This window comes from Cyprinus carpio, chromosome B10 (assembly GCF_018340385.1).
Source record: "Cyprinus carpio isolate SPL01 chromosome B10, ASM1834038v1, whole genome shotgun sequence".
Lineage (NCBI taxonomy): Eukaryota > Metazoa > Chordata > Actinopteri > Cypriniformes > Cyprinidae > Cyprinus > Cyprinus carpio.
Window position 1 is genome coordinate 16,218,869 of NC_056606.1, and position 13,032 is coordinate 16,231,900.

A 13,032-nucleotide genomic window follows, 5' to 3' on the forward strand; every position below is an offset into this window, starting at 1 on the left:
AAAAGGAGACTTTTATAGAGGTCACTTCTTAAAAGGATGACTTTTTAAATGAAGTATATAAAATAGTTCTAATCTCTTTGAATGGAATAAAATGTGATGGAAATAGCGTTGATGGATAACATTGGTACACATGTTCAAGTTTTCAAGTCTTTTTTAAATTAATCTGTCAACTAAAAATGTATTGCTTTTATTTTAATATATTGTGTTTTCATCCAAATGTGCATATCTGCCAATATAGCAAGGAGAGCTGGAGACACAGGGCCTAGGACAGGCCAGAAAGGTGGATGGGTAGAAAAGGACAATAAATAAATAAAGTTACTAGATTTTCTGCTTAAGATGTTGTGGTGTTCACTCAGATTGTTTCTAAATTATTGTGTAAAATGATCAGATGCATTTTAAATAATTGCTAAAAGCTTCATTGGCCAAAAAATTTACTTTTCACAAAAAAACAAATGTCACTTTTTTGATCCTGACACAAAATGACCAGCTAACAAAAATTGACTAATCATATTAACAAGATATGTGAAAGTGTGAATGAGTACTTGTCAGGTGAAATCACTATCAAACTAATTAAATTGTAAGAGCAGACTGATTGCTATAAAAGGAGGGAAGAATTGCTTCCAATCATTGTGTTCTTGTTGGCAGTGGTTACCTCCATAGAAACACGTGCAGCCATCATCGTGTTGCCTCAAAATGGCCTCACATGCAAGGATGGTGTAAGAGCATCTGCATGCACAGTGAGGCCAAGACTTTTGGACAATGGCCTGGTGTCAAGAAGGGCGGGAAAGAAGCCACTTCTCTCGAAAAAAGACTTCAAGGACAGACTGAAATTCTGCAGGAAGTACATGGATTATACAGCAGAAGACTGGTGCAAAGATATTTTCTCTGATGAAGCTCCCTTCCGACTGGTTGGGACATCTGGAAAATTGATTGTTCGGAGAAGAGAAAGCGAACGCTACCATGAGTCCTGTGTTGTGCCAACATTGAAGCATCATGAGACCATCCATGTGTTGGGGTTGCTTTTCAACCAAGGGAGTGGGCTCTCTCATAATTCTGCTTAAAAACACTGCCATGAATAAAGAATGGTATCAAAATGTTCTGCAAGATCAATGTCTTCCAACAATCCATGAGCAATTTGGTGATGATCTGTGCATTTTCCTGATGGAGCACCATGTCACAAAGCAAGAGTGATAAAGAAGTGGCTCGAAGATCATTACATTGAAAATTTTGGATCCATGGCCAGGCAACTACCCGGATCTCAATCCCATAAAGAACCCGTGGTCAGTCCTCAAAAGGCGAGTGGACAAGCAGAAGCCCACAAATTGTGATCAACTCAGAACTTATAAAGCAAGAATGGATCGCCATCACTCTGAATTTGGCCCAGAAGCAAATATCCAGCATGCCACAGTGAATTGCAGAGGTTATGAAGAACAAGGGTCAACACTGTAAATACTGACTCATTATATATATTGTTTTGCCAATAAAAGCCTTTAAAACTTACAATATGTGTATCATTGTTTTTCAGTATACCAAAGAAACGTGGAAAAAGAATCTACAAATACTGAAGCAGCAAACTTTGAAAAAACATAAAATTTGTCACTGCCAAAACTTTTGGCCATGACTGTACAGTTACATTTTTTTCATTTAACAGATGCTCTTTTCCAGAGTGACTTCCAATTTGACTTCCAAGCGATTCATCTTAAAGAGGCAAATAGACACAGATAAAGAGAAGCATAGGTTTTTTGTTGTTGTTTAAGATGAAGTCAGATGGTGACAAAAGAGATGAGCTTTGAGCTGTCGCTTGAACATTTTCAGGGAATCTGTATTCTGCATAGGGGTGGAAATATCATTCCACCAGCCAGGAATGGTGAATGAAAATGTTCTGGAAAGATTTCCAGATTTCCTAGAAGCCACTTAGAAAACTCTCAGATTTCCTTTCCTTCAGATTTCCATGGCAACACCCTAAACACCCTAAAACCATTCAGAACACTTTAGCAACATCATTGTAATGCACCAGAAACAACCTAGAACACATTAGAAACATGCTATAAACTAGTTAGAACCACTCAGATGAGGAGATGTCAGGCCATATGTCAGTAAAAATTTAATTTCCTGTCCTGTCAGCTGTTATACTGTGCTCATAGTGCTTGCTCTTCAATTGCACACACAAATACGGCAACACGCTGTAGCCTGTATGGATTTCATATTGATTTCATATTAATGCACAGATGAAACGAGTATGCGTGTCAGATTCGCAGTGTTCTGAAGCTGCAGCTCTTAAAGTAATAGCAGCCAAGTAACCTAACCCAGCTGCTGTGATGTCTGTTCATCAAAGAACAAAAGAAAAAGGAGGGCTAAATGTAAATTTAGAATTTAGTGTTGATAACTTTATTTAATTTCTGTATTTTTTCTACTTGCTGAAGGGCACAGGTAAATATGACATTTATTATAATGGGTTTATTTGAAGATTGTTTTAAGTTCACTTAAATTAGAAGTTGTTATTTTTTTTAAAGTCTAATAAATTTTAAAATTGATAGCTTTCAGTTATACTGTAATGCTGAATGGCTATAGTCAGTGGTTAAATATTAGGAAAAAAAGAACAATTTCCTAGAGACATCAGTAGTATTGCAGGAGTATAATGTATGCAGGAGGATGCAGCCTTCGAAATGAGATGCAGCTACAATTAAAACAACTCTGAATCCTTTAGCAACCTTCTACCTCACCCAGTACACTCTAGAATCCACACAGCAACATGCTAAAAACCATTCAATTCCACTTTGCAACTGCATAATGGCACCTTGGCCACCACTTAACCTAACATTTTTACAGCAACTTAAGCAAACACCACTTAAGAAAATGTTATTGAGAAGATGTTGGTTTAAGAGTGGTAATGGTTTTGTTCTCATATGTTTAGCTTTGCAATCCTTGTGACCTAACAGTATGCTGCATACTAACTGTTCTCAATAGTTTTCTGTTTACTTGTAGCATTCTTATTTGCAGACAGTGACTTCCCATTAAAATGTAGGTACTTTTTGTAAAAACACAAAGGTGTGTGACTGTCACACAGGTGACACTTAAGACCTTGTCATATTGTATGCGTGAACCAAACAATGTCCCAACTATTTCATTCTTTGTATATTCTTACAGGATGGTGTTCAGTAGAGTAGCGGTGCAGAATATTTTGGCAGGTGGCTGCAGCTGCCGCAGTTTGGTCCCCAGATGACATGGTGATAGGAATGTGTCTGACCACACTGGGACTCCCGGTCACACACAGCCCACTTTTCCATCAGGTAGCGTACACACCCACACACTGTCAGCTCACATGTTGTCTTCTTCTGTGCTGTTGTACAGCAGCAAAAACACAAGTAAATGATGCGTTTAGCACCCAAGCAGAGCAAAAAATAAGCTGAAACGTGGGTACAAATGTGAAGATCAATCCTGTATTTATTTTACAGCAGAACTGAGGGTACAGACAGACAGGAAGAGAGGTTCATTTATCTTTGGTTTGCATTGCCTATACCCAGAACCTCATTTATAAAATGAATTTACTATTTAATCCTAAATTACATGGATTTGATTGTAAATTAAAGGAGTAGTTTTCCCCAATATGATGTAATCAGTTGCTCGTCCTCATGCTGTTCCAAACCCTAAACCTGTTTTTCTAGGGAAGGAGATGTTTTGAAAAATATTCACACTGCTTTCTTCTATACAGTAAAAGTAAATTGGGACCAGTGGCCATCAAGCTCAAAAAGGACAAAAAAGCACCATAAAATCATTCTAAATGTGATCTGTACAGTTTCTTCCAAGTCTTTTGATGCCTTATGATGGATGCTTATATGATAAATTTAGTTATTCATAGAAAATCTTGGCAGACATACATTACCTTTCAAAAATTTGGGGTTGATAAGATGTTTTTGAAAGAATCTCTTTTGTTTGCCAAGGCTGCATTTATTTGAACAAAAAATACAGTAAAACTGTAATATTGAGATATATTAAATTAATTCTAAATAACTGTTTTGCTTTAAAATACTTTAAAATGTAAAAGCTGAATTTTCAGATGCCTTTACTCAAGTCCTCAGTGTCACATGATCCTTCAGAAAAATGCTTATTTGGTGCTCAGAAGACATTTTTTATGATCAAACCTGAAAATAGTTGTGTTTTCTGAGATACATTTTTTCAGGATCCTTTGATGAATGTTCAAAAGAACAGCATTTATTTGAAATGGTATTTTTTTTTCTTCTGTAACATAAAGGTCTTCACTGTCACTTTTGAACAATTGAATGCATCCTTGCTGATTAAAAGTATTAATTTCCTTCAAATACAGTAAATTTACTGACCCCATAACTTTTATCAGTAATGTGACTACCATTCACTAAAAGCAGCTCAGACATTTTTTTTTTTTTGCTAGCTACTCCTTTTTTTCCACAGAAGAAAAAGTAATATGGGTTTCAAACAATATGAGAGTAAATAAATTATGACATTGTTAGTTACTGGGTGAAATACAAGCTTTAAAAGGCATAGAAGTTGTTGAAATTCATTTTAATAATGGCAGGAAAGGATGTAAAGTTTAAATGTACATCATGTTTATAAACTGTTCAGAATAATATTTGGGAAATAATATGGTCACAATTAGGTCTTATGAGCTGTGTGAAATCGCTGGTGTAATCACGTGGTCTCCTTTCTGACCAAGACTCGTCCACAAGATTATGTAAAAGAGCTTCTGGCACGACAGAGTCCAATCTTTGGTTCTTTTGGCTCTTCTTTGGTTCATGTTATTCTAAAAATTCATATCAGTCTGAAATTTCCCACACAATTTTTTCAGCATCTTCACACAGACGAAACTTACTAATGATGTGTGAAGTGTGACAAAATAAACCTCTGTAAATAAATGCAATATAAAAATTCACATCTTGCACACTTTAATGCCCATTTACTATTTTACTATTATACTATTGCATTTCATTAGCTCTGTACTTGTACTCTGCATAATGACAATAAAGTTGAATCTAATCTAATCTAATCTAATTGACTGGAACATATGCACCTTTTCCCCAATGAGCCTACTGCATTTTAAAATATGGGAGGCATGGTTTTGGAAGTTCCACTCAAAAAGACTGCAACAAATCATTTCAAATCATAAAATTGCGCTACAAATAATCCTTATGCGTCATTTTGACTGATTGGGTTATTATTATTATTATTATGCATTTTTATTTTATTATACATCACATTTTACATTTTCATTTCATGGCACTCAAGGACACCTTACAAAGCCCATAAAACAGGGTGAAACAATAACATTAAACAATAAAGCCAATACAACAAACAGACATAAAAACACATAAAAGCCTGCCTAAACAAATACATTTTAAGATGAGATTAAAAGACCGAAAAACTTGAACTATTGCGAACTTCTACAGGAATTGAGTTCCATAAAAGGGGGGCCACATAACCAAAAGCTTGTGACCCCATTGAAGTTGTCCGAGTGCATGGGAGAACAAGAGTTAGCGCAGAAGTCGATCTTAAAATGTGTGAAGGACTGTGTATATGACGAAGACCTAAGAGATATGAAGGAGCCAAATTGTTGTTTTGTAAGTTAAAAGTAAAATAGTAAAATTTACACAGAATTTAACTGGGAGCCAATGCAAATTTTGTAAAACAGGAGAGATGTGTTCAGAGATGGAAGTTTTGGTAATAACTCGAGCAGCGGCATTTTGTACCAACTGTAGCTTGTAAAGTGATTTCGAAGGAAGCCCATAAAACAAAGCATTACAATAGTTGATTAGTGATTGTGACCGGTGTGTGGCGCAGGTGTCCCTCATTATCTTTCACTCCACTGGTCTCGCTCCACTCCCACGGCTCTCGGCCCCGGCCCACTCGTCACAGTGATGTTACAAGAGCATGCACAAGAGTAGCAGTACTCTTCAGTGAAAGGACAGGATGCAGATTATTGATATTCCTAATGTCAAAGAATGCAGAACGAGTAACACTGTTAATAAGAGCTTGAAAAGATAATGTTTTATTGAAGATGACACCCAAACTTTTAACCTGATTAGACAGAGGAACAGGGAGGAAATGTTTGAGGAAAAATTTGACTTATCTGTTGTGGTTTTTGTACCAATTTCTGTTTTACTAATATTTAATTTGAGAAAAATAACTTGAAAACCAAGTTTATAATTCATCAAGGCACTCGACAAGATCAGAAGGAGGAAATTCTTTGAGGAGGGTTTAGAAGACAAATAAAGTTGGTTGTCATCAGCATAACAATGGAAATGAAAACCATAATTCCTAAAAATGGTGCCACTTGGTAAAAGGTAGATAAGAAATAGAAGATTTCCCAAGACAGAACCTTGTAGAACACCAGTGACTACATAAGAAGGTTTTGATTTAAACTGTTTGAGAAGTACAAATTGAATGCGATCTGTGAGATAGGAACGAAACCAACATAAAGCTGTACCAGTAATTCCAATAGATTCCAATCTGCATAAGAGTATGGAGTGTGAAACAGTCTCAAATGCTGCACTAAGATTAAGAAGTATAAGTATTGATAAAATTCCAGAATCAGCAGCTGGTAATAAATCATTGGATATCTTTACAAGTGCAGTCTCGACACTGTGATAGGAACGAAACCCTGTTTGGAACTGCTCATATAAACTATTACTAGAAAGATGACCACGGAGCTGGGGAGCAACATTCTTTTTCAAGAATTTTTGACAAAAACGGCGGATTCAAAATAAGACAATAATTTACGGGTTGTAAATTTTCAATCACTTTCTATTTTCAGAAGTCAGGAGAGTAACGTTAAATTTGGTAAATTAATGTGACGTGATATAAAAATATCTATGGAATAGCGCTTAAGCCCACTGCATTATTTTCCTCCTGATTATTTTCATGTATTTTTGTATTCTGCTGTAAGTAAATGAAAAAAGACAAGCATTTGTGGTCTGCTCTCCAGATTTAATTTATGATATAAACCATGAATAATTCCCTGGAATAATAATTCCCATGAATAATACACTTTGTCACACTTGCATAAGAGTGATATAATGTGAACGACAAAGAATACAGTTCAGAAGGCTTTTAATATAAATCCACAGGAAGACAGGTATTCCAACTTGCAACAGAGACAAAAGAAACAACAATAATCAGCAGGGACAAAACAGAAATGGGGAATACTTATACCAAAGCAAGAGAGGGACTAATGAGATAATTAACTAAACATTAACACATGTGAATAGTCTAGGGTTGTCGTGAGGACTGGAATTGAGAAGCACCGAGTTAGACTACTGTAAAATACAGAAATGTATAGTTATCAATATTTGCACAGAAGAGGCTGTTTCACATTTAACCTTACTGTACATTTTCTCATACTTATTAATACTATTGAAATATAGAAAGTCAAAGTGACCTCTTATTGAATAGGACTGAGACCAAAACGTTTATAGGCATGCTGTAGTGCAGGAAACAGGATGCCCAGGGACACAATATTTCATACATGGTTTGCAGAGTGGTCACATTTAATGATGCAGATCAAAACAAACAAGCAAATCCCATACAAACAAAATCCCAAGATGCAGAATTTTAGTTTTTGTGGTTTAAATGCTTTCAGTACTGTTTCCCTTTGACTTTAAATATGAAACTTGTGTAATGATAAACAAATGTTTTGTCAGTTAAAGCTGAAGTGTGTCATTTCTGTGCCAGCACCACCTAAGAGTAATTCATCAGTTTGCTGATATATCCAACAGACCAAAATAAATGTTTTTTTTTTTTTGTGTAGTGTATATTTATTATACATATATAAATACACACACATGCAAGTATATATTTAAGAAAAATATGTTGTTAATATGTTAAATATATTTATATATAATATAAATATGAATATATGTATGTATATATATACTGTATGTGTGTGTATTTATATATTCATAATAAATATACACATTACACATACATATATTATGATTTATCACGATTAATCGTTTAACAGCACTAACATAATGAAAAAACATAATTTATTATACTTATTTCAGAGAGCTCTCTTCTTATCTTCATTTGTTTGTTACAAGATAGCTGACTCTACATGTTAAGATAGGATAGGTGAAAGTATTTAAGCATCAAAATATTACAGTCAAATTAACAAATTAAAGGCTTAATAGGTCTTAAATTGGAGCAAAAACTCCTAAATTCATTGTTACAGCATTAAACATTGTATGCACTGCAAAATAAATAAATAAAATAAACGTCTTTCTCAGTATTATTGCCTTGTTTTCCAATACAAATATCTAAATATGCTTCAATCAAGATACAGTTACTTAAGATGCAAAATAAAGATATGATGTCTTGCTTTCTGAGTTTGGGGGGTTTCTTAGTTTTGCTTTTCAAGTAAATATATCTTGATTGAAGAATCTTTACACGTTTGCACTGGAAAATAAAACAAACTCACATAGGAAGAACATTACATTTTAACAAGTATTATTTATGGTTAAGGTTATTTCCATATAGCGGTTGGGAACATAGATATTTGAGAACCTTTTTTTGGTTGGTTGGAAGCTGTATGTTTAAGCTTTTAAGTGTCATTAACTAAACGTGTGCTCCATAGAGATTTACATTTTGAGAGCATACTGACGTGTTGTTCAATTTATTCCTTAAATTTTCTGTAATCGGTTAAGACTTTTAAAAGGTCTTTTAAAAAGTCTTCCATTTACCCTCATAAAACCTGCAGAAACCCTGTAAACAGGACTCATTTATTCCAGGTATAATGAATCAGTGTTTCTAATTCTGTGCTTTCAACATGTTCACCTTAATTACTTCCTTATTCTGAACACTTGGATAGACGTCAGAAAATAGCAGTTTAACACCTGTTTTTTTAGGTCATGCTTCTCTATCTGATGATGTAGATTTTCCAGTAATAAACTAAAGGACGCTTACAGTCTAAATATAAGGAAAGACTCTTTTAAGAGGAGACTTTTTATTCACTTGTGCTTTCATTTATGTATTATTTATTAGTTGATTTTCTACCTTGTATAGAAAGAGATTCTTTGTGTAGAAATACATCACAGACCAAGCTGTTGGAGGACAGCATAGAGTTTCTTCCCAGATCTTAGCTCAGAGTCAGAGATCATAAGAACAACAAGAAATAGATAACATCTCGTTAAATGCTTGAAGACCCTATAGGTGCATTTATTATTTCTCATTTTTTTTAGAAATGGGATAAAATTTATTATACTTAGAACATGATGTATATCCCTCTTGGACGGCTAAAAAGCTCTGGAGTGGAGATTTCAGCTCCCTTCCAAAATCCTCTGTGATAAGTCTTCTGTCTCAGGCAGTGCCCCAAATGCAGCATCTGAAGCAAAATGACTTATTTGGAGCTTATCCTGTGCATCAACTCACTTGCACGGCACAAGTTGTGCTCCTCATGTGTATGACTGGAGACTAGATTCTCTAATAATAATAGATTCATTGAAAATGTGTATTTCTATATTTTTTTGTATTGTTTTTGTTTATTAATTTGATTTTATTATTACATTTTATTTGAAACTTTGTAATTTGTATTCATCAAATGATTTTTTTTTAAATTATATGTAATTATTTTGAATGAACAATAAAATAAATATAGAACTATCACCTCAATTTCCTTAATTTAAAAAAAAAAATATATATATCTTGTGCTAAAGTTTGCTAAACCTTTTAATGGCTTAATGCTGAAGAAAATAAGTGTCAAATGTTATACGTGTTTCTACACTCTAAAAAAACCCTGTAATATGTGGCACAATGTGTATTAAATGTAAGAATTTTCTGTATTTGAGTTATTTTATGTGTTTATACCTGTGTTCTGAATAGTGCATTTGTTTTTGTTTGTTTGTTTTTTTTTACAGTGCAACTTTTGAGCTTTTGAGACAGATAGAGCTTTTGAGCTCTATCTGTCGTTCATTAACACCACCAACCTCAACAGTGTTCTGGCGAGGAGGTCTGTGGGCCATCTGTGTATTGTGTGTGTGTGTGTGTGTGTGTGTGTGTGTGTGTGTGTGTGTGTGTGTGTGTGTGTGTGTGTGTGTGTGTGTGTGTGTGTAAAATATGGTGCTAAATTGTCTAGGGATAGTCAGTGTGTTCCTCTGAAGAAGGAAAACTTCTTGTCCCTCCCTTTAAGAGAGAAGATTTTGCTCCGATACTTTGGCAGCATTTAATAGGATTCAGTTGGCTACAGTGTAACTTTTTAGAAGCACCATTATTTACCCTGGCAAATTTCCATTTACTTGACTGAGGTGCCTCTCTTTCTCTTCTTTTGAAACTACAACATCCTTGTACATTGTTGTATCCAATGCTTTATGAGGTGTACATACATCCACCTAGTCTTGAAATCTACAAGAGTAAGAGATTTAAATGTATGTATTATAGAATTTCTGTTCTGGAAATGGATTATTTTGTTTACTGCTGATGCGGTGGATCAGTGGAGCCAGGGAAAGAAGCTTAAAGAAACTAGGATGTGTTTTGGGCATCATGCAGGATCTGAGCTTATATGCGTGAAGTCCCTCACAGCAAGAGTGCTGAATTCAGTTTCCGTTGTATGAAAGATTTTTAACAAGGAAAAACTCACAGAACTGCACTTTTGCTGAGAGACTTGCTGATTTAATTCAAATGGCTCTTCAAGGTTTTGCCTGTTTTTAAAGTTTTTTAAGATTTTTGTGTTTCTCTTTTGCTTCTCTATATAGATAATAATGTAATTTTTCAAGCAAAGCAAAAAATTTAACTTGATGAAAGTGGAGCACATAAAGTTTTGTCATCCTTGGTTTTTTTTTTTTTGGACTTATATGTTTAAAATGAATTCTTGCTTTAGAAGTTTTTTCAAAGAATCGGTTATGCTCTAGTTAAACCGTGACCAATGAAGCGATGCTATCATTATTGTAGTGCTCTGAGCTTATGTAGGTTTATATGAACTTGTGCCTTACTTCCTTCATCCTTTCTTCATATAAAACTGTATTTACCTTGGGAGTTGAATAATAACATGGAAATGACATACCTGCAGAACTTCTGATGATTCAGCTGTGCAGGTTCAGCTGGCGGCTGGCATAGAACATGGGCGGGTATATGCAAATGTTGGGAGCGTAACTATTTGTGATCCCGATTGTAACGTCACAGTTATGTTCTGATTTGCTTATTTTTCAGTGGTATTTTGCATGCACGAGATTTACATAAGAAGGTGGAAACTATGGTGTTTGAGGCTCACGGTATGTCATTTCCATGTACAGAACTGTTATTATTCAGCTATACCAAGGTAAATGCAGTTTTCCATTCTATGGCACCTTTAAATGAAGGTCTAAAAAATTTCCTCAGGTATGGCCTTCATTGTAAGTGGGGTGCTTAAAGTAATGATCATGATTCTTAAAAAAAAAAGAAAAGAAAAAGGTGCTTTCTCGCTCCAGTGTCATTGCAGAAGGCTGAAGAGCACCCTGGCTCTTTTGTGGTTTTATGGTCGAGATGCCAATTTAGTTCTTGCCTTGTCCTTAAGTTCCTGCCACGTTTTCTTAGCCATTTTGAACAATTGTTAATAAGCCAAAGCTTTAATGAGGAGAAAAATCAGTTAAATGCAAGAAATAACAAGTTGGCTGGGATGAAGGATGTAATAGCTATTTATTTGACCATTGGTGATTTACTTTTGCCTTCTTTGCTCAAACACAGCACAAGTTAAAGAGCAGGATGGACCTGATTGATTATGCTTAAGCACACATGTTCTGTGAAGCAGGCCCTAATGCATAGGCTAATGCAATTCGTTAGGACATAATAAATGCTGCTAATTAAGGTGCTATAAAAAGGTTTAGGTAACCAAAGGCGCTTTAGTTTTATTAAAGGCTCAGGGGAGTGTGGTCTGTATTAAGTAAAAGAAGGAAAGACAAATACAAGCATTGTTTTTGCCTAATCCTGTGCCAAATAAGAAGACTACTTTGCAACTCACTGTATGAGTTTGAATTCTTGACTTTGCTATAGAGGACACACTGTCTCGTTGTCTCAGTTGAAATATTAAAGGATATTGTCAGCCTCTAAATGTTTTGATTAACTTGATGAATACTGCATTCATTCGCAGTTTCCTGCGGTGCACATTTTAAAAACAGGTTGTGCTAGTGTTGTCATCTTGATGCTTTATGAGCTTCTGAACTACAAATCTTTTTATCCTGTGAAAAAACTTTTTGAAACCTTGAAAGACAAAGCAGCGAGTCAAAAACTTGTTTTTTTTTACTTTTAATGATACCTTGCACAGACAGAGTTAAGGTAAGATAAAATATTGCATTACAAAACAGCTTTTTTTGTTGTTGTTATGGGACTCTCTGCAATCATTTACTAAGTCTCATTTAATTCCAAATTACATTTATGCATTTGGCAGATGCTTTTATCCAAAGCGACTTACAGTGCAATCAGGCTATACATTTAACTAGTTTGACTTACATATTTTGATAAATCTTTTTTGGTCCCCACAGTGAAAGTCAGTGGGGTCTAACCGCCATTCTGTGGATAATATGTGGATAACAGTTGATTGATTTTTTATGATGAATTTGTTGAATTTTCAGTGTGAGGGTGAGGTTAAAATTAAAAAATAGATTTTCTTGGGTCTATGTGTGATGCTTAAAGAGCACACAGTAAACCAAATGGTTGACCTGCAAAGGAAAAAAAGGTCTTTCTTGAGGTCTTTCTTGAGGTCTTTCTTGTACTTTGCGGAGTTTAGTGATTCTCCACAGGTTATTGCCATCAACAATTCTGCCAGATCAGCAATAGGCATTGAGAACGATGCTGTCACAGTTATTTGTTAAAGCAGAGCATGAATCCGGCTCAATGAACAATGCCAATGAAAAGATGGAAAGACTGTCCTCTTGTTTGCACAACAAGAGTCATTTTCATCCACAGAGTAATCTCTCACTCCACCTCATTCATCCTTTCTCTCCATTTTTAATGAACCCATGGTGAGATTACCTTTCCAGCTGCTAGATCATGAAAAACATTTACCAGAATAAAAAGTATGTTTCATGATTTCGAATG